This window comes from Salvelinus fontinalis, chromosome 15 (assembly GCF_029448725.1).
Source record: "Salvelinus fontinalis isolate EN_2023a chromosome 15, ASM2944872v1, whole genome shotgun sequence".
Lineage (NCBI taxonomy): Eukaryota > Metazoa > Chordata > Actinopteri > Salmoniformes > Salmonidae > Salvelinus > Salvelinus fontinalis.
In genome coordinates, this window is record NC_074679.1 from 39,886,795 (window position 1) to 39,908,119 (window position 21,325).

The following is a 21,325-nucleotide window of genomic DNA, read 5'->3' on the forward strand; positions in this document are numbered from 1 at the left end:
TCATGAGCATGGAGGCGCTATCAGGAGACAGGCCAGTACATCAGGAGACGTCGAGGAGGCCGTAGGAGGGCAACAACCCAGCAGCAGGACCGCTACCTCCGCCTTTGTGCAAGGAGGTGCACTGCCAGCGCCCTGCAAAATGACCTCCAGCAGGCCACAAATGTGCATGTGTCATGCATAATCATTGTCCTGTATAATTTCCACCTTTTGTCTATTCCATTTGCACAACAGCATGTGAAATGTATTGTCAGTGTTGCTTCCTAAGTGGACAGTTTGATTTCACAGAAGTGTGATTGACTTGGAGTTACATTGTGTTGTTTAAGTGTTCCCTTTATTTTTTTGAGCAGTGTATATATTTGAGGTAGGTAGGCAGTGTTACCGTGTATTCCGGTGGTCAGGCTACTGTTTGCAGACTGAATGGGCAGTCTGGAGGAGATGGTCACTGAAGGACTTCAGCTGAGAGGGACAGGAGCTCACGTCTTTAAACCAGGACATCAGCTCCTTTAGAGCCTGCTCAGCGAAAGAGATGGAGAGAGACGAGAGAGAGGGCAATAAATCTTAGTTCAATTAGAGAAAAACCTGAAAATGAGACCACTAAACTGAGCCGTCTTCAAGAGGCCAGAGCAATTACTCCCATAGGAAACACCTTGAAACCCCCGTAGACAACACAATTCACCTACACACCTTTTTTGGCATTTATGGACAGAGTCCTGAGATCGGGTCTCGTTGAGTAGCGTCATCATCAGGTAGCAGTTCAGAGGTTTGTCCAACATCAGCTCCTTTAGAGCGTGTTCAGGTATCAAACCATCCTACGTTACTTAAGAGCTGACACGCAAGATAGAGGCACCACTAAAGCAATGCATGTTACAGAAATGGCAAGAGAGACCACGCAGTAAAGGCAGGGGAATAGCTGCACATGGCAGCATACAAGGAGCTGTGACAAAAGCCCTCCATCTCTTGACTGGACTTCATTGGTAGATGTTGTAATTTGCTAACTAGCCACATGGTCACTCACCACAGTGCACTATACCCCTCTCTTAGAAAACGCACCGTTGAAAAAAGTCATCTTTAAACTGAGCGTTGTTACGTACACTGCTGGTCTCTGAACCGCCTCTGTGGAGAAGACTTGTCCTCTAAAAACCTGCCAGAACACCAGGCCGTTATGGTAAAGTACTGTAAGCTACGGTATGACACACGAACTCCAGTAACTACTTAAATAAAATCACATATCCTCTAAGTGTTGAGACAACTGGTGGAGTCACTCACTTCTTAGGGTAGTGAGGAATGACGATGTCATCTTCCACTGAACTCCCCAATCTGCCACTCACTGCTTCTAAAAGACGCCTGGCAGGGGACAGGACAGGGACAGACAGAAGGGAACAGAACTTATTTCAATTCTGACACTCATGGGTAGTAGTTAGGTTTCAAAAGGTGCTCTCCCATTTTGTGAATACCGTCTGGCATTCTTTGTGACTAGAACCATGAATAGAGCACGGTCCGAATGCTGGATTGTCTGTGGAAGCAATTTTTATTTATTAGTTTAAAAAAAGTTGGGATACAAGCAAGTGGTACAACCGTAGGAAAGCAGGACACAGGGATTGAACCAAGGTCTCTGGTGGGGAGTAGTAAATATGACTGGCTGGGAGAATTACTGCTAGAGTGCGGGCTCTGCACCATGGAAGCAGTTTTAACTCTTACCTTGACTGGTTTGCTCTGCTCTCCCTCAGACAGAGAGTAGTCGTCCTGCAGCCTGCGACACAGCTCAGACAGACACACTGACTGACGGCTGGACAGAGGGTCCCACACTACCTGTGAGGAGGACACATTAAAGTGAGACACACCTCAGTGAATTCACAGGGGCACTCATGGCAACATTGAAAGGAGAGTGCTAGACACATCCATAGGGTGTGTGTTTCTGTTGACCTTGTATCTTGGGTAACAGGGTCTTCTCTAAGATAGCAGGCAGTGTTTTTCCGTCTGTGTGCTCCGCCTCCTGCTAACCCAGTACGTGACAGAAGGTCTCCACAGCAGAGTACCACGGCAGAGCCTCAAAGTCCTGCCCTGCAGCCTGATACACACAGAGAAAATGACAGAGGCACTGTCGCTCAAAGTACACACATGTGAAATGAAAATGAGCTCTGTCAACAGACATAAATCTGAAACACAGACTTTCATTGCTGATTTTGGTTAATACAATTAGCGTTACCGCCAGTGCTAAGACTTACCATTGCGCTAGGTTTGTGTGTATATACCGTACCTGTAGGGGGTTCTAGCCTAAGAGCTGGAGTCTGATGAGTGGGTTGAGTAGTTTGGGCAGACAGAGGCTGATGTAGGCTGAGTGGTAGGACTCGGAGAAGGCTCCTCTCCACTCGTCGAAGCGAGACAGAACCTTCTTCACCACCCAGAAGTCCTCCTGCACGTCACAGAACACACCCTGGGACCTGCTCAGAATCTCTGCTGGATTTGACAGGAGAGAAAAAGATGTCTGTTATTCTATGGTTTAGAAAGCTAGCACTAACTAATTCTGTAAGGAACAGAATGGCAAATTGTTTGATACATTTTTTAAAATTTAAATAAAATAAATAAAAGTTCTGTATTTTTCTTTACAGAAACCAATTTGGAAATTAAATACTGGGCTGAAATTTGGTAAGTGGAGGACATTTCTCCTCGCCCAGTACAGCTACAATCCTCACCTCTCCCCTTCTGCAGTTCTGCCTCTTCCTCAGGTGATAGCTCGCTGTCAGACTACCATAGTCTTTCTCGCCTGGCTCACCGGATGGAGAGATAATCACATCACAGAGTACATCAGGATGCAGTGAAGAATGAAGGGATTAATCTAAAAGCTAAAGCGATGTGACGTGTCAGTACTAAAGGGAATATTCCCACTCACTATTTATTCTCTTTTTCATTCACGCTTTCCCCTGAATCTCCTTCATGGTGTGGATCAGTGGTATCTGGAGAGAGAGAGAGAGAATTAGTCTAGAAATGCACCCAGCTACAGCTAATCAAAAACAAAACAGATCAACGGTGTGAGGAGGTGAACTACGGTAGAAAGTTCACATTCCGCCATTTCACTGACTGGGACCACACAGGGTACACACACCCACACGTACGCACACACACACGCACACAGACGCAAACAAACGCACGCAGACACACAAAGAACAACTCACAGCTGAGCTGCTGTAAGCGAGAGGACTCTCGTCTCCTTGACAACAGATCCTCCGACAACAGAGCCTCCGCCTGTTCAGACAGCAGAGTGTGCATGTCCACCTCCACACTGTTGATCTCCACCACCTAGGGATGATCCAGTCATCTGTTTCATTACATGTAAAATGTGACCCCCACCAAAACCTCAATAACACCGTCTGATCATCACATTTTAGTCATTTAGCAGATTATAGTTATGTGCATTCATCTTAAGATAGCAAGGTGGTGGAACCACATATCACAGTCAGACTAAGTACATTTTCCCTCAAAGTAGCCATCAGCAAGCCAATGCAGTATGGGGGGGAAGAAAGTCACGTGTGAGGTGTTAGTTCACAAAAGAGGGGTGCTGGGGGATTTTTTAAGACACTTTGTGACTGGGCTGAGTGGGAGCTGCCCTCCTGTAGGAATGGAAGGGTAGACAGACCAGAGGTGGCAGAACGGAGGACTCGGGTTGGGCTGTTGGGTTTGAGCATAGCCTGAAGGTAGGGAGGGGCAGTTCCTTTTGCTGCTACGTAGGCAAGTACCATGGTCTTGTAGTGGATGCGAGCTTCGACCGGAAGCCAGTGGAGTGTGCGGAAGAGCGGGGTGACACGGGAGAACTTGGGATGGTTGCACACCAGGCGGGCTGCAGCGTTCTGGACAAGTTGCAGGGGTTTGACGCACAAGCAAGGAGCCCAGCCAACAGCGAATTGCAGTAGTCCAGATGGGAGATAAGTGCTTAGACTAGGACCTGCGCCGCTTCCTGTGTGAGGTAGGGTTGTACTCGACGCAATTGTTGTAGAGCATGAACCTGCAGGAGCGATTCACTGCTCTGATGTTTGCAGAGAACGTCAGGGTGTCGTCCAAGATCACACCAAGGTTATTTGCACTCTGGGAGGGGGACATTGTAGAGCTGTCAACCATGAGCGAGAGAGAGAAAGTAAGTGTGTGTGTGTGTGACTTAGAAAGTAGAGGGGTGAATATCTTACCTGTTCCCCAGGGTGTCGCTTGACTCGCTTCCCAATCTGTTTCCCCTCCCACAGGTATTTATCCTCGCTCTCCTGGTCATCAGAGCCGCTGTCATCACTATCACTCCCTCCAGTATTAACAAGCACGGAGTGAGCGACAGAGCCATATACAGAAATACAGAGAGAAAGACGTTCACTTCCTCCTGTACCAACGCAACAAGGACTAAAAACAAAGTGCATAACGACAACCTATTTCAGCACCCAGTCAAAGGAGGTGTGATATACACTGAGTATACAAAACATTAGGAACACCTGCTCTTTCCATGACATAGACTGACCAGGTGAAAGCTATGATCCCTTATTGAGTCCATTTGTTAAATCCACTTCAAATCAGTGTAGACGAAGGGGAGGAGACCGGTTAAAGAAGGATTTTAAGCTTCGACACAATTGAGACGGATTGTGTATGTGTGCCATTCAGATGGTGAATGGGCAAGAAAGAATATTTAACTGCCTTTGAACGGGGTATGGTAGTAGGTGCCAGGCACACCGGTTTGCGTCAAGAACTGCAATGCTGCTGGGTCTTTTCACACTCAACAGTTTCCCGTGTGTATCAAGAATGGTCCACCACCCAAATTGACACAACTGTGGGAAGCATTGGAGTCAACATGGGCCAGCATCCCAGTGGAATGCTTGACATCTTGTCGAGTCCATGCCCTGATGAATATTAGGATATTATAGTTCCTAATGTTTGATATTCTCAGTATTAGTTCAGCTACAACTCTCACGCCACTTTCTATAACCGACGCATATAACATTCTGGGGTTTTGATTATAGATTGTCTGTTTATTATCCATGCATTAGCCTAATGTTTAGTGCAAAAAATGTTTAAAAAAAAAGCTTAAACGGTCATCCGAGAGAAAATATCAATAGACCATTCTCTCCTGTTCCCCTCCTCTGTTACCCATCTTCTCTGCTATCCTCTCCATGATGGTTTTGGACCGTGGGGCAAACTTGATCCTTCGCTCATGGTCATCTGGCTCATCATCATCATCATCACTGCGTTCCTCCAGGTCCTTGTGGTCTGGGGTCCGGGGGGAGCACTCCTAGTCTCTGCCCAGGGAGATGTAGTCCTTCTGGGCTCTGGCCTTCTGACGCTGCCTCCTGGCTGCCTGGATCCTCCTCGCGTCCGAGATCACCACTACATTCAACAACACAAGGGATATCATTCAGAACACTGCCTATCTACCTATCTCTGTAGACCAGGGGTGGACCTGGACCTGAGTTTACAAGAAATCCTGCTATGCCCTCCGACGAACCATCAAACAGGCAAAGCGTCAATACAGGGCTAAGATTGAATCATACTACACCGGCTCCGACGCTCGTCTTATGTGGCAGGGCTTGCAAACATTTACAGACTACAAAGGGAAGCACAACAGCGAGCTGCCCAGTGACATGAACCTACCGGACGAGCTAAATCACTTCTATGCTCACGTCGAGGCAAGCAACACTGAGGCATGCATGAGAGCATCAGCTGTTCTGGACGACTGTGTGATCACGCTCTCCGTTGCCGACGTGAGTAAGACCGTTAAACAGGTCAACATACACAAGGCTGCGGGGCCAGACAGATTACCAGGACGTGTGCTCCGGGCATGTGCTGACCAACTGGCAGGTGTCTTCACTGACATTTTCAACATGTCCCTGATTGAGTCTGTAATAACAACATGTTTCAACAAGACCACCATAGTCCCTGTGCCAAAGAACACAAAGGAAACCTGCCTAAATGAATACAGACCCGTAGCACTCACGTCCGTAGCCATGAAGAGCTTTGAAAGATTGGTAATGGTTCACATCAACACCATTATCCCAGACACCCTGGACCCACTCCAATTTGCATACCGCCCCAACAGATCCACAGATGATGCAATCTCTATTGCACTCCACACTGCCCTTTCCCACCTGGACAAAAGGAACACCTACGTGAGAAAGCTATTCATTGACTACAGCTCAGCGTTCAACACCATAGTACCCACAAAGCTCATCACTAAGCTAAGGATCCTGGGACTAAATACCTCCCTCTGCAACTGGATCCTGCACTTCCTGACGGGCCACCCCCAGGGGGTGTGGGTAGGTAGCAACACAGCTGCCACGCTGATCCTCAACACTGGAGCTCCCCAGGGGGGTGTGCTCAGTCCCCTCCAGTACTCCCTGTTCACCCATGACTGTATGGCCAGGCACGACTCCAACATCATCATTAAGTTTGCAGACGACACAACAGTGTGTAGGCCTGATCACCGACAACAACGAGACAGCCTATAGGGAGGAGGTCAGAGACCTGGCCGGGTGGTGCCAGAATAACAACTTATCCCTCAACGTAACCAAGACTAAGGAGATGATTGTGGACTACAGGAAAAGGAGGACCGAGCACGCCCCCATTCTCATTGACAGGGCTGTAGTGGAGCAGGTTGAGAGCTTCAAGTTCCTTGGTGTCCACATCAACAACAAACTAGAATGGTCCAAACACACCAAGACAGTCGTGAAGAGGGCACGACAAAGCCTATTCCCCCTCAGGAAACAAAAAAGATTTGGCATGGGTCCTGAGATCCTCAAAAGGTTCTACAGCTGCACCATCGAGAACATCCTGACCAGTTGCATCACTGCCTGGTAAGGCAATTGATCGGCCTCTGACCGCAAGGCACTACAGAGGGTAGTGCGTACGGCCCAGTACATCACTGGGGCTAAGCTGCCTGCCATCCAGGACCTCTAAACCAGGCGGTGTCAGAGGAAGGCCCTAAAACTGGTCAAAGACCCCAGCCACCCCAGTCATAGACTGTTCTCTCTACTACCGCATGGCAAGCGGTACCGGAGTGCCAAGTCTAGGACAAAAAGGCTTCTCAACAGTTTTTACCCCCAAGCCATAAGACTCCTGAACAGGTAATCGAATGGCTACCCAGACTAATTGCATTGTGTGCCCCCCCCAACCACTCTTTTTACGCTGCTGCTACTCTCTGTTTATCATATATGCATAGTCACTTTAACTATACATTCATGTACATACTACCTCAAATTAGGCCAACCAACCAGTGCTCCTGCACATTGGCTAAACGGGCTATCTGCATTGTGTCCCACCCACCACCCCCTCTTTTACGCTACTGCTACTCTCTGCTCATCAAATATGCATTGCCACTTTAACCATATCTAGATGTACATACTACCTCAATCAGCCTGACTAACGTGTCTGTATGTAGCCTCGCCACTTTTATAACCTCGCTACTGTATATAGCCTGTCTTTTTACTTCTTTACCTACCCATTTGTTCACCTAATACCTTTTTTGCACTATTGGTTAGACCCTGTAAGTAAGCATTTCACTGTAAGGTCTACCGCTGTTGTATTCGGTGCACGTGACAAATACACTTTGATTTGTCCATCCTATCTTGCAAAGACAAGTGTGGAGGCAAAAAAACTAGTAAAGACAAACTCACTCTTGATAATACTGTGCATGGAATTATTCTTACTCTTTGATTTTGTTGACTTAATGAATTGCAGCCTTTCCTTTGGAGAGCGAGCCTAGCTATCTGCATGACTGACCTGGATTATGTTTCTGAGTGGAGGATCTGGAGGAGGCAGAAGTGGATGTGGTTGACTTGGCGTCTCCGTCGCTCTCTGGGGACAGCTCTTCTCCGGACGCATCCCTACCGGACTGCTCTTTCGGCGACGCTACCACAGTCACATCTCTCCTGGCTGGGGTCAACACAGGGACATGGTTAGAGAGATCAATCATGTATCCTAAACAGGGGTGTGTTTTTACAACAATATAGACAGGCGATCATAAAGAAATTGTGTTTTTATGTCCGTGACTATAGTGTCTCGTTATTTGTGGTTGTAGTAGTAGACAATTTGACAATAAATAACAATGTTGTGCTTGCCATTAGGACGGGAAGTCTTTGCAGGGTAAGCCTCATTCCTCCTGGCTTGGAAGACCACAGCTTTGTCTGACGATTTCTTCAGTTTGAACTCGCATCCTTCAAAATGGGAAGAAAAGAAGAGTTGGGTCGTTCCATGAAAAGAGTGCCTTTTGCGTCCCTTTGAGATTTTAAGTGGAAATTGTGCACCAAGATAGCATTTTTAAAAGCCTGTTATATTAAATGAAGTGCCCTTTAACATAGACCACATGGAGAATTCAATAAAAGATTCTTTATATAAATAGACTTGCAAAAAGGACAAAATTCAGCATTTTTACATGTCCCTCCATACACCCTCTAACTTCTAGGAAGTTAGAGGGTGTATGGAGGGACATGTAAAAATGGGACTTGATGGGACTTGATTGGGACTTGATGGGACTTGATTTGAACCCATTTCACCCCAACATTTCTCCAAGTTTTCACCATCATTGTAAAGCCCTAGTTATTTAGTTTCTTTCACAAAGTCATTCCTGAAGATGATTATTTATTTGATGTGATTAGGGATTTATTTACATCTGTCCCTCATTTTAAGGTCAACCCTGTTTCTCTCGTTTTAATACGGGCAAATTAATCCTTTGAAAATATTTTTCCCCAAAGAAACATCTTCAACATGTAAATGGTCAAATCAGTGTAAAAGCAGGTGAACTGGTTCTACTCTTTTTGGCCATTTTCTGGTGTTTTGTGGTAGAAAACGGGGTCGAGCATTACACATCAACCCAGTTACCCATAGACAGGCTGTTTTGTTGTAAAGCTTGAATTCAATTGCCCCTACCTGTTGCACAAAACAAGCTTGTCACAAGGGGATTCATGGCTGATTAAAGATATAAATTGTTAACCCTGTTACTTTATTTGGCACTTACTATAGTATTTGTTTTATATTTAACCTCGAGATGGGAAAACATGTTTTTTATGAATCTCAAATTGTATTTTCCATTTATTATATTATTATTTTCCTTGTTTCAGGTCATCATAATGAAATTGTGTATATACATCTATCTGAATTCCAAAATGAAACAAGGCAACATAAAACATAACCAACAAACACCAAAACAAAAACAGTAAGAATTATACAATTATCCCTTAAAGCTCTCTGCTCTTAATTTCTCATTACTAACATTTTTCCCCCATTAATTTCATTAACATTATTATTTTTGTATTTTCCTCACATGCCTTTATAAATTTGACTATGGTAAATGTGTGACTGTAGCACGTAAAATACCCCTACCGGAGTATAGAGGCCTAACAGCTATACAACTAAATAATGATTTTATACAAGAAAGCGACCACAGTCCAGTTGACCCATAGAATTTTTTTAATAATATTGACACTTCTTTGCTTATCTGCAAGATTAGGGGGAAGAGATAGCAAAGAAGAGGGATCGCATATTGTATAGAAATCTCCTACCTTGTTCCTAAATATAGCACTAATTTTCTCCAGAGGTAACACTTTAAAGATCTGACAATACCACTGATTTGTTGTTGGTGGCTGGCCTTTAATCCAGTTAAGGAGAATGCATTTGTGGGACACAGAATCATTTTTAAAGACGATTGAGCTATGCTAAGGTATGTGATGGCGTGTTCCCGACAACACCTAGTACAAATAGCCATTCTTATAGGATATATGAACTATTTGTCATCCAGCTCCATTTTGACATTTTCCAGATTTTTTTTTATTAAAATGGGAAAGTCCAAAACAGATGGCCACGAGTGCCTTTTTCCTTACAGTAACAACAGGTATCAGAATTCTGCTTTTTTTATATATATATATATATATATATATATATATATATATATATATATATATATATATATATATATATATATATATATATATATATATATATAAAAAAAAATATATATATATATATATATATATATATATATAAAAATGGGAGTCCTGTGAACCCTCTGCATAATCTTATATTGCATCTCTTGCACCTTGTTGCAGGTAATCAAGCTGTCTTCGAGCATAGCCTTTGTATAATTTTGGATTTCTGAGCCTCTTCCCAGCTCCGTTTTCCATACCCTAATCAGAGCACTTAAGTTACTTTCAACATTAGAGTGTAAAGCAGCATAAAATGACAAAAGAGTGATTAGGTCTTTCAGCTTTCAACAGGATATTGTCCACTGGGGTTCGTATTGGGTTCTATGGGGTGAGCACAGTCTTGGATTCAATAAAATGTATTTCTTGCAGGTACCCAAAGAACTGTCGGTGTGGTACAGCACATTTTGTTTTATATAATGAAACCATAGCAAAGTGTCACCAGGAAAACAGAGCCGACAGATAGGAAGCTAGAAGCTGTATGCATCTTATTACATACAGCCGGGAAGAACTTTTGGATATGAGAGCAGCGGTAACTCACCAGCACTACCAGCATTACGACCAGGAACACGACTTTCCCGAATCGGATCCTTTGTTCGTACCCCCCATGGCAATTGAACTGATTCCAGAGGCTGATCCAAAACACCGCCGGTGGAGGAGAGGTACTCGGAGTGGACTTCTAGTCCGACTCAGGAGGCACGCACACCCCCCACCACTTCTGAGTATATTACTCGCTAATGTTCAGTCTCTGGATAATAAAGTTGACGAGGATTTCCTTCCAGAGAGACATTAGGATTAGGGATACATACTCTGTTTCACGGAAACATGGCTCTCTTGGGATATACTGTCGTAGTCCGTACAGCCGGTTGGGTTCTCAGTTCATTGCGGAGACAGGAATAAATCTCTCTCTCGGGAAGAAAAGGCGGGGTTGTAGGTTTCATGATTAACGACTCATGGTGTTATAACATACAGAACCTCGAGTCCTTTTGTTCACCCGACCTAGAATACCTCAAATGCCGACCATATAACCTCCCAAGAGAATTCTCTTGGTTAGTCACAGTCGTGTATATTCCTCAAGCCGATACCACGACGGCCTTCAAAGAACATCACTGAACTTTATGCAAATCACATATCCTGAGAGCGCATTTATTGTAGTCAAATAATGTTTACATATTTTGCATTACTCATCTCATATGCACAGTTGAAGTCGGAAGTTTACATACACCTTAGCCAAATACATTTAAACTCAGTTTCACAATTCCTGACATTTAATCCTAGTACAAATTCCCTGTATTAGGTCAGTTAGGATCACCACTTTATTTTAAGAATGTGAAATGTCAGAATAATAGTAGAGAGAATGATTTATTTCAGCTTTTATTTATTTCATCACATTCCCAGTGGGTCAGAAGTTTACATACACTCAATTAGTATTTGGTAGTATTGCCTTTAAATTGTTTAACTTGGGTCAAACGTTTCGGGTAGCCTTCCACAAGCGTGCCACAATAAGTTGGGTGAATTTTGGCACATTTCTCCCGACAGAGCTGATGTAACTGAGTCCGGTTTGTAGGCCTCCTTGCTCGCACAAGCTTTTTCAGTTCTGCCCACACATTTTATATAGGATTGAGGTCAGGGCTTTGTGATGGCCACTCCAATACCATGACTTTGTTGTCCTTAAGCCATTTTGCTACAACTTTGGAAGTATGCTTGGGGTCATTGTCCATTTGGAAGACCCATTTGCAACCAAGCTTTAACTTCCTGACTGATGTCTTGAGATGTTGCTTCAATATATCCACATCATTTTCCATCCTCATGATGCGATCTATTTTGTTTAGTGCACCAGTCCCTCCTGCAGCAAAGTACCCCCACAACATGATGCTGCCACCCCCGTGCTTCATGCTTGGGATGGTGTTCTTCGGCTTGCAAACCTCCCCCTTCTTCCTCCAAACATAACGATGGTCATTACGGCCAAACCGTTCTATTTGCGTTTCATCAGACCAGAAGGCATTTCTCAAAAAAGTACAATCTTTGTCCCCATGTGCAGTTGCAAACCGTAGTCTGGCTTTTTTATGGCGTTTGAGCAGTGGCATCTCCCTTGCTGAGCGGCCTTTCAGGTTATGTCGCTATGGGACTCGTTTTACTGTGGATATAGATACTTTTGTACCTGTTTCCTCCAGCATCTTCACAAGGTCCTTTGCTCTGGGATGGATTTGCACTTTTCGCACTAAAGTATGTTAATCTCTAGGAGACAGAACGGGTCTCCTTCCTGAGTGGTATGATGGCTGTGTGGTGTTTATACTTGCGTACTATTGTCTGTACAGATGAACGTGGTACCTTCGGGCGTTTGGAAATCTCTGCCAAGGATGAACCAGACTTGTGGAGGTCTACAATTGTTTTTGAGGTCTTGGCTGATTTCTTTTGATTTTCCCATGATGGATGCCAAGCAAAGTTTTAAGGTAGGCCTTGAAATATATACACAGGCACACCTCCAATTGACTCAAATTATGTCAATTAGCCTATCAGAAGCTTCTAAAGCCATGCCATAATTTTCAGGAATTTTCCAAGCTGTTTAAAGGCACAGTCAACTTAGTGTATGTAAACTTCTGAGCCACTGGAATTGTGATACAGTGAATTATAAGTGAAATAATCTGTCTAAACAATTTTTGGAAAAATTACTTGTGTCATGCACCAAAAAAGTCGGTTAGGACAAGAAATTTGCGGAGTGGTTAAAAAATGAGTTAATGACTCCAACCTAACAGGCTGACTACACCACTCGCGTCACGTGTGCGAGCGTTGCAAGATACATTTAGAAATCTATATTATTCAATTATTGCACCCACACTGCTCGCTTGCGCCAACGAGCGTCTGCGTTGCCAAGGGCGAAAAAATAAGTCACTTCTATTTGTGACGCAGATCGCGCTGCAAGTCCTGCCTCTCCCATCTCCTCATTGGTTTATAGAAGTAGGTACCCACGTGGGTGACAAACACAAACGAAGCCAGTGGCGGTAATGCACCTAATTTATGAAAGTTGCCAATCGCAATATAAAGTCAAGAGAAGAAAAAGCCTGGAAGGAGGAGAGATGACTAGAAACGATTCGGTTGATCATTTTATGTGTGGATTAATTGGTGGAGTAGAGGACCTTGTGCATTTCAGGTAAAATAACAACTCAATGTTTATATCCCAGGACAAATTAGCTAGCAACAGCAAGCTAGCTAAATGGGACAAATTAGCTAGCAAGTGCAAGCTAGCTAGCTAAATTGCCATACATGTTGAATGCTTTTCGACCTGTCCCCAAATTAATATAATAGGTTCAAAGTTTGTTTTGATATTTTAAACTGCGTGTCGTGATCGCGTTTGGTGTGGGGGGACAAAATAAATGTATGCACGATGGCGCGCGCAGCCGGTTTGGGTTCCGGGTATGTAAACTTCAACTGTATATACTGTATCTTAGTCTGTGCCGCTCTGACATTGCTCATTCAAATATTTATAATTCCATTCCTTTAGATGTGTGTATTGTTGTAAAAAACGGATAGATATTAGTTGTTAGATATTACTGCACTGTTGGAGCTAGAAACACAAGCATTTTGCTACACCTGCAATAACATCTGCTAAACACATGTATGTGACAAATAAAATTAGATTTGAAACATATCTGATAATGACCTTATACGTTTCTGGTACCAGAGGTGGAAAATGCTACCAAAAACACCAGGGGGGGAAGACCCTATTAATAAGGGGAGTCTCTCTCCAGATCTTAAGATAACGTTAAGAATCGGGTTATGTGCCGACTGAGTTTGTCAAATCAAATTTTATTTGTCACATGCGCCGAATACAAAAAGGTGTAGACCTTAACCAACAATGCAGTTAAGAAAATACAACAAAAAAAGTAAGCGATAAGAATAACAAATAACAGCAGTAAATAACAATAGCGGGGCTATATACAGGGGGTACCAGTACAGAGTCAATGTGCGGGGGCACCAGTGTCGAGGTAATTGAGGTAATAAAAATCAGCATAAAAATAATTGTCCTCTCAATGTCAACTGCATTTATTTTCAGCAAACTTATCATGTGTAAATATTTTTTATGAACATAAGATGCAACAACTGAGACAAACTGAACAAGTTCCACAGACATGTAACAGAAATGGAATAATATGTTCCTGAACAAAGGGGGGGGGTCAAAATCAAAAGTAACAGTCAGTATCTGGTGTGGCCACCAGCTGCATTAAGTACTGCAGTGCATCTCCTCCTCATGGACTGTACCAGATTTGCCCGTTCTTGCTGTGAGATGTTACTCCACTCTTACACCAAGCCACCTGCAAGAACCCAGACATTTCTGGGGGGGGGGGAATGGCCCTAGCCCTCAACCCCCAATCCAACAGGTCCCAGACGTGCTCAATGGGATTGAGATCCGGGCTCTTCTCTGGCCATGGCAGAACACTGACTTTCATGTCTTGCAGGAAATCACGCACAGAACGAGCAGTATTGTCATGCTGGAGGGTCATGTCAGGATGAGCCTGCAGGAAGGGTACCACATGAGGGAGGAGGATGTCTTCCCTGTAACAAACAGCGTTGAGATTGCCTGCAAAGACAACAAGCTCAGTCCGATGATGCTGTGACACACTGCCCAAGACCATGATGGACCCTCCACCTCCAAATCGATCCCGCTCCAGAGTACAGGCCTCGGTGTAATGCTCACGCGAATCCGACCATCACCCCTGGTGAGACAAAACCGCAACTCGTCAGTGAAGAGCACTTTTTGTCAGTCCTCTCTGATCCAGCGTCGGTGGGATTGTGCCCATAGGCAACGTTGTTGCCAGTGATGTCTGGTGAGGACTTGCCTTACAGGCCTACAAGCCCTCAGTCCAGCCTCTCTCAGCCTATTGCGGACAGTCTGAGCACTGATGGAGGGATTGTGCATTCCTGGTGTAACTTGGGAAGTTGTTTGCATCCTGTACCTGTCCCGCAGGTGTGTACGGATGTAACAATCCTGTGCAGGTGTTGTTACACGTGGTCTGCCACTGCGAGGACGATCAGATGTCCGCACTGTCTCCCTGTAGCGCTGTCTTAGGCGTCTCACAGTACGGACATTGCAATTTATTGCCCTGGCCACATCTGCAGTCCTCCTGCCTCCTTGCAGCATACCTAAGGCATGTTCACGCAGATGAGCAGGGTCCCTGGGCATCTTTCTTTTGGTGTTTGTCAGTGTCAGTAGAAAGGCCCCTTTAGTGTCCTAAATTGTCATAACTGTGACCTTAATTGCCTACCGGCTGTAAGCTGTTAGTGTCTTAATGGCCGTTCCACAGGTGCATGTTTATTCATTGTTTATGGTTCATTGAACAACCATGGGAAACAGTGTTTAAACCCTTTACAATGAAGATCTGTGAAGTTAATAGGATTTTTACCAATTATCTTTGAAAGACAGGGTCCTGAAAAAGGGCTGTTTCTTTTTATGCTGAGTTTATGTACATGTAGGTACAGTTATTAAAGTGTCTATGCATAGATAATAACAGAGAGTAGCAGCAGCATAGAGAGGGGGGGGGGGGGCAATGCAAATAGTCTGGGTAGCCATTTGATTAGCTATTCAGGAGTCTTATGGCTTGGGGGTAGAAGCTGTTAAGAAGCCTTTTGGACCTAGACTTGGTGCTCCGGTACTGCTTGCTGTGCGGTAGCAGGGAGTCTATGACTAGGGTGGCTGGAATCTTTGGCAATTCTTTGGGCCTTCCTCTGACACCACCTGGTATAGAGGTCCTGGATGGCAGGAAGCTTGGCCCCAGTGATGTACTGGGCTTTACACACTACCCTCTGTAGTGCCTTGCTGTCAGAGGCCGAGCAGTTGCCATACCAGGCAGTGATGCAAGATCAGGATGCTCTCGATGGTGCAACTGTAAAACCTTTTGAAAATGTCAGTGAAGACACTTGCCAGTTGGTTAGCGCATGCTCTGAGTACACATCCTGGTAATTCGTCTAGCCCTGCGGCCTTGTGAATGTTGACCTGTTTAGAAGGTCTTAGCCACATCGGCTATTGAGAGCGTGATCACACAGTCGTCCGGAACAGCTGATAGAAACATACATGAGAGTGTGTTACTTGCCTCGAAGCGAGCATAGAAGTTATTTAGCTCGTCTGGTAGGCCCGTTTCACTGGGCAGCTCTCGGCTGTGCTTCCCTTTGTAGTCTAATTATTTGCAAGCCCTGCCACATACAACGAGCATTGGAGCTGGTGTTGTACGATTCAATCTTAGTCCTGTATTGACGCTTTGCCTGTTTTATGGTTCGTCGGAGGGCATAGCAGGATTTCTTATAAGCTTCCGGGTTAGAGTCCCACTCCTTGAAAGCGGCCTGTAATCCATGATTTCTGGTTGGGGTATGTAATCACAGTCACTGTGGGGACTACGTCCTCAATGTACTTACTGATAAAGCCAGTGACTGATGTGGTGTACTCCTCAATGGCATCGGAAGAATCCCGGGAACATGTTCCAGTCTGTGATAGCAAAACAGTCCTGTAGCTTAGCATCTGCTTCATCTGACCACTTTTATATAAACCGAGTCACTGGTGCTTCCTGCTTTAATTTTTACTTGTAAGCAGGAATCAATCAGGAGGATAGAGTTATGGTCAGATTTGCCAAATGGAGGGTGAGGGAGAGCTTTGTACGTGTCTCTGTGTGTGGAGTAAAGGTGGTCTAGATGATTTTTTCCTCTGGTAGCACATTTAACATGCTGATAGAAATGAGGTAAAACTGATTTAAGTTTCCCTGCATTAAAGTTCCCGGCCACTAGGAGTGCCGCCTCTGGATGAGCATTTTCCTGTTTGCTTATGGTGGAATAAAGCTCATTGAGTGCGGTTTTAGTGCCAACGTCGGTCTGTGGTGGTATGTAGACAGCTACGAAAAATACAGATAAACACTGTAGGTGGATAGTGTGGTCTACAGCTTATCATGAGATACTCTACCTCAGGCGAGCAAAACCTGGAGACTTCCTTAGATATCGTGCACCCGCTATTGTTTACAAATATGCGTAGGCTCCCGCCCCGTGTCTTACCAGAGGCTGCTGTTCTGTCCTGCCGATAGAGTGTATAACCCGCCATTTGTGTGTTCTTAATGTCGTCATTCAGCCACGACTCGGTGAAACATAAGATATTACAGTTATTAATCTTCTGTTTGTAGGATATACGTGCTTTCAGTTCGTCCCATTTATTTTCCAGTGATTGAACGTTAGCTAACAGGGCGGAAGGCAACGGCAGATTAGCCACTCATCGCCTGATCCTCACAAGGCACCCTGATCTCTTTCCGCAAAACTTCTGTTTCCTTTTCCAGCAAATCATGGGGATCTGGGTCGGGTGTCTGTTGTAGTATATCCCTCCCGTCCGACATATTGAAGAAAAACTCTTCGTCCAATTTGAAGTGAGTAATCCCAGTTCTTGATATCCAAGCTATTTTCGGTCAGAAGAGACAGTAGCAGCAACAATATGTACAAAACAAGTAACGAACAAAGTGAAAAAAAAAAAAAAAAATAGCATGGTTGGTTAAGAGCCGATAAGATGGCAGCCATCCCCTCCGGCGACATTTTTCTTTACCAGTTACAACACTGATTAATGAGGATGGAGATGTGAAGCAGGAGTCATTACTGACCCAATTAGAGCAATGTTAATCTCTGAGCCATTCTGCAAGCATGACATGCCCATTTATAAAATAGCAAATTAGGTAGTGCCAGGGCTCCTAAATTATATGGCAGCTGCAGTTTACTAATTGTCAACCTTGGTCTTTTTCTGTACCATATAAAGACTGAAAGGTATTTATTGAGTTAACGAAAAATACTTTTAATTATATATAATGGGACCGCCTGGGGAGGATACAGTCTGGGGAAAACATTCATTTTAAAATCTGATTCATTCTACCCAATCATTATAATGGCATGTCCCTCTACCTACCTAGGTCTTCCTTAACTGCCCTAAATACAGGTGCAAAGTTGCCATTAGACAGGTTGTGAAGTTCATTCGAAATGTTTAACCCAAGATAAACAAAACCATTTTTTGTCCAATTGAACGGGAAGTCATTCAAATTGTTGTTGTCACTCAAGCTCCGTGGTGGCATAGCTTTTAATTTATTCAAATGTATTGTGTGGCCAGAAAATAGCCACATCTCTTAATTAAGTCAGTCAAGTATGGGAATAGAGGTTTCTGGGTTAGAAATCAATAGCAAAATAGTATCTGGACATAGAGATATAATGTGGGTTTGTTTTCCAATCTTGACACATGTAAGACCTTCCTGGCTATGTACAGTGCATTTGGAAAGTATTCAGACCCCTTGCATTTTCACAAATGTTACGTTACAGCCTTATTCTAAAATGGATTAAATAATTGTTTACCCCTCATCAATCTACACACAACACCCCATAATAACAAAACTTAAACAGGTTTAATTTTTTTTGCACAAACCTTATTTACGTAAGTATTCAGACTCTTTGCTATGAGACTCGAAATTGAGCTCAGGTGCATCCTGTTTCCATTGATCATCCCTGAGATGTTTCTAGAACTTGGAGTCCACCTGTGATAAATTCAATTGATTGGACATGATTTAAAAAAAAGGCACACACCTGTCTATATAAGGTCCCATAGTGGACAATGCGTGTCACATCAAAAACCAACCCATGAAGTTGAAGGAATTGTCCGTAGACCTCCAAGACAGGATTGTGTCGAGGCACAGATCTGGGGAAGGGTACCAAAACATTTCTGCAGCATTTAAGGTCCCCAAGAACACAGTGGCCATTCTTAAATGGAAGAAGTTTGGACCCATCAAGACTCTTCATAGAGCTGGCTGTCCGGCCAAACTGAGCAACCAGGGGAGAAGGGCCTTGGTCAGGGAGGTGACCAAGAACCTGATGGTAACTGACAGAGCTCCTCTGTGGAGATTGAAGGACAACCATCTCTGCAGCACTCCACCAATCAGGCCTTTATGGGATAATTTCCAGACGGACCCCACTCCTCAGTAAAAGGCACATGACAGCCCGCTTGAAGCCAAGATTGAACTCTTTGGCCTGAATGCCAAGCATCACGTCTGGAGGAAACGTGGCACCATCCCTACGGTGAAGCATGGTGGTGGCACCATCCCTACGGTGAAGCATGGTGTTGGCAGCCTCATGCGGTGGGGCTGTTTTTCAGCGGCAGGGACTGGGAGACTAGTCAGGTTCAAGGGAAAGACGAACAGAGCAAAGTACAGAGAGGCCATTGAGTGAACCCGATTGATCCAGCATCTCTGGAGAGACCTGAAAATAGCTGTGCATCCCCATCCAACCTGATGAAGTCTGAGAAAATCTGCAGAGAACAATGGGAGAAACTCCCCAAATACAGGTGTACTGAGCGTGTAGCGTCATACTCAAGAAGACTCAAGGCTGTAATTGCTGCCAAAGGTGCTTCAACAAAGTACTAAGGGTCTGAATACTTATGTAAATGTGATATTTAAAAATACATAAACATTACACTTGCAAAAATGTCTAAACCTTTTTTGCTTTGTCTTTATGGGGTATTGTGTGTAGATTGAGAGGGGGACGACGACAATTTAATCAATTTTAGAATAAGACTAACGTAACAAAACGTGGAAAAAGTCAAGGGGTCTGGATACTTCCTGGAGGCACTGTATAGCTAAGGAGAGGGGTGAATCTCAAATGTATTCTTGATTCCTCATACCCTCCCTCGTCTCCTTCTCAAAATTAATTGGAGGATTAGTTCTGAAGTCCCTCTTATCTTCTCTTCCAATGCAATGTGTTTTGAGGAGGCAAGGAAATACAATTGATTCACCCCTCCTTGTTAATCTCCTTTCTTCTACCCGCACTATGGAACTTGGGCAGGTGAAAGCAAAATCCTGGAAGATATTTTACATATTGCTGCGATCTGTCCTGTCTTTTCAGATAAATACAAAGTAAGGCACAAGGAGGGAAGCCATATAAAAATGTAGATGCACAGCCCACTGTACTGTTAAGTTAGTGAAGTTAGAAATGTCTTGGACATGTACTTACCTTTATAGTCTTTGGGTGACAGTCTATGGTGCTTACATAAAAAAATAAGAAGTAAAAGCCTACCTTTATCAGAGAAGCTGAGCACGTTTATTATATTTCGTCCATCCTTGTTCTCGTTGCTGTGAGGCGATTTAGTAACCGCGAACGGTCCACTATCTTCCACTACGTCTTCATCACCACTCGAGCCCGACTTGTTCTGCGACGACTTGGAGGGCTTTAATGCTATCAGCGGTAACTTGTGTTTTACCTACGTCATCACCCTCTCCATTTCTGTTCATCTTCATCGCTCGATTCTCCTTTCCTTTGCCTAACATTTCTTCGTGGTCTCTTGTTGAACATATTTTCTGTATCGGGGTATCGCCATGTAAATAAATCACAATACGGTAAGTCGTAAATAAATATCAGCTGTACATATGTCGCAATCCTCTCGCAATGCATTCCGGGTCTTGTAGTTTGTCAGTGTCGAGGACTCGGTCGTGCTTGAGGTGCATTCACAATCCCAATGAAGTTTCAATACGATTATTTTACCAATCTTTGACATGACAGCTTAATGAAAAAAACACGATGGGAGTCTGGAAAAACACTGATATTAAATATGTTTTCTTACAATTGTTTCCTAGTCCTCCTTTTTAGCTGATCCAACAAGAGGAATAGAGTACCACAGTATGAGTCATAATACCCATATACCTAGCGGTCGAACAGGGAAATGGTTCCAATAGTTTTCCCACCATTAATTTTTCAAATTGGGGATTTTAGAAACAGTTAAAATAAGGGCTGTGTTTCGTGTAGGCTTACCCTGGCGTGACGTTTTGATAACTGTGTAAATCTCTCTTGGACAAGGTGACTTTTATCAATATATTCACCTGTATTTACCCCCCAGAAATTAAATACTAATTAGATTAAAGTACTGCACATGCCATGATGATCTGGAAGAGACTGCTGAATCGAAGCAAAGGTAAGAATCTCTGGATTAACTATCTAATGTTAGCTAAATGTAGTAATGAATAAATTGGCTACATTTCTTTAAATGGACAATTCTGTGAACTATCATGGGGAAGTTTTAAATTGACACTATCTGTTAGCAAAGGTGTCAGTTAGAGATTACATGCAGGAGCTTGCAGGGATTTGTAGTTTTGCGATGTCTACATTGATGCTAATTAGCATTTTTGAATAGGAGTAACATTAGATAGTTAATCCAGCGATTCTTACATTTGCCTCGATTCAGCAGTCTCTTTCAGATCATCATGGCATGTGCAGTTCTTTATGATAGCCACATTAGCATCTAATTAATATTTCATTTCTGGGGGGTAAATACAGGCGAATATATTGTTAAAAGTCACCTTGTCCTAGAGAAAATTACATGGTTATCAAAACGTCTC

At 43.8% G+C, this 21,325-nt stretch overlaps 1 pseudogene; it reads right to left on the reverse strand.

Annotated features, from left to right (window-relative positions):
• Positions 1 to 399: 399 nt before the first annotated feature.
• On the reverse strand, positions 400 to 20,384 carry LOC129812120 (intron Large complex component GCFC2-like; annotated as a pseudogene).
• Positions 20,385 to 21,325: the final 941 nt, after the last annotated feature.